Source organism: Chiloscyllium plagiosum, chromosome 11, assembly GCF_004010195.1.
Source record: "Chiloscyllium plagiosum isolate BGI_BamShark_2017 chromosome 11, ASM401019v2, whole genome shotgun sequence".
In the NCBI taxonomy this organism is placed as follows: domain Eukaryota; kingdom Metazoa; phylum Chordata; class Chondrichthyes; order Orectolobiformes; family Hemiscylliidae; genus Chiloscyllium; species Chiloscyllium plagiosum.
In genome coordinates, this window is record NC_057720.1 from 32,743,119 (window position 1) to 32,745,477 (window position 2,359).

Below are 2,359 nucleotides of genomic sequence, written 5' to 3' on the forward strand. Positions count from 1 at the left end.
CTCATCCTAGTTTCAAACTTCTAGCTCCGCACTGTCCCCTTGACTTGTCCGACCTGCCTAGCTCCTTTTCCACCTATCCACTCCACCCTCTCCTCCCTGACCTATCAGCTTCATCCCCTCCCCCACTCACCTATTGTACTCTATGCTACTTTCTCCCCACCCCCACCCTCCTCTAGCTTATCTCTCCACGCTTCAGGCTCTCTGCCTTTATTCCTGATGAAGGGCTTTTGCCCGAAACGTCAATTTCGAAGCTCCTTGGATGTTGCCTGAACTGCTGTGCTCTTCCAGCACCACTAATCCTTTTGCTATTATGCAGGTTATGCCATACTATGTGCTTTGGTTAGTGAAAGGGATGAAATTCTGAACATTAATTGAACAAGTACACTTAGGGTGGATTCAAATTAAGCATAAAGTGTCTCAACATTAACATAGCCATATTCCTTGCACTCTCTTTCCAGTGGTGACAGAGAATTAAAGACAGATTTGGGGGTCGCTGATTCAATAAAAAGGTTCTAAATATTGGCAATACGTTGCCTTTTTGTTGGTCTGCTTGGCCTCTAGCTTTCATTTCACTTACATCATTGCATACCATTCTTTACATGCTGCATGAGGAAGTGACAGATAGGGTGCTAATTGCAATATCTGTGAGGGGCAAGGGGGAGAGAACCAGAGTTAATGTGTAACACATGGTGCTGCTGGCAACATGTGAAGATGATATTCAGTCATCGTGCTGAAGGTGTTACTTCAAATCCAGAATTTAAAAAAACGATAGTAATAATTTGGCTGCCTGTTTTGTAATTGAGCTTGATGAGCTGGCCTGAGGGAGAAGGATGAGGAGAAGGTCATGAAGGAGAAAGACAGGCAGGGAAAGAGAAGTCTGAGAAGCAGGTAATACCACACACAGAGACTGAGGCCGAGGCTGCACTCACAGGAAACAGTTGCAGTAGGCCCCACGCTGAGATCAGTTCTTATGGCTTTTCTGGCATCTGTTTTACTTCAATCTTTCAGGCGAAGGTGGGAGTGGAGGAAGGGAAAAAGGTTCAAATATACTTGGATATTAAACACATATATGTAGAAAATATTACAGTTTGAACTGTAATGGCAAGTCCCAACATGTGACAGCATTTGCTTATGAAACTGCAGGTAAATTATATAACTGGCTAGTTAGGCTTTCCCAATTTAAAAAGCCCAGGGAGCTTTAAATATTCATGGGACCACCCAATCACACAAGCCAATGGTTTAAATTAAATAGGGTGCTGCCATGTAAAACTTATGTTATTAATTAAGTTGTGAATATTACATTGTAGAATGTTATTAATTTGATGGAAATGCAAGTTTCTGAATAGGTCTCTCGATGATTTACTAGTATGCTACTGCCACCATGCACACTAATTCTCACCATATATGGTTAGAACTTGCCTTTTCATCACCTAATTTGTACCTGGATTATTTATTCATGGATTACTGCAACACTGTGGTCTTTATTTTATCCATTCTTGGGAATATAGACATCATTAGCAAGGTGGAATTTATTGCCCATCCCCCGAGGTGATGTGGTGAACCTTCCTCTTGGTTCACTGCAATCTATGTGGTGGACTGTTGCTGAATAGTTAGTTCTAGGAATTTGAGCACTGGAATTCAAGGATCAAACTGTATGGTAGTTAAATTAACAGACTATGTTTCTTGCTTGTACAAAAATGTTCTTTTTTAAAAGTAGAATAAGTCCCTTCTTTTAACCTAAGCAATTTTTAAAAAAGCAGTATATATTACAATGCATCTCTGTGACAGGCAGGATTTGAAACTCAACATAGGGACTGTACCACAATATTTCACCCATGGTCCTAAAGCATTAGCCAGGTCCTCTGGATTACTAGTCCAGTGACATTACCACTATGCCACCATCCCCACTCACCCTCCTTGCTTAATCCTCTCTTACCTAGAGGCTAATTGCATCAATTAAGGCAAAGTTAGGTAGAAGGCATTGATTAGATGGTTACTTGAGAATACATATGAAGAGACACTTACTGGCACAGGAGTAGTGTGAAGTCCGGAGATGTATAACATATAATGTTTCACTCTAAAAATAAATCTATTCTAAAACCGGCTAAGTTCCTTCCTTCATCCACAGCTTTGGGTGGATAAGTTATTCTCATATTCTTTGTTACTGATCCTCCTCAGGTCTTTTGCTTTGTTCCTTCACTTGGATTCCTTAATTTGAAGCTTAAATCTCTGAACCCATCTATTTCCTATTCCTTTTATTCACATTCTGCTTTAAGCTGAGATCCACTTTCTCTCTTCCATTCATCCTGATTGAAAATTCAGTTCTCCTATCTCCTTACCCTGTCTCACAGATGTCTTT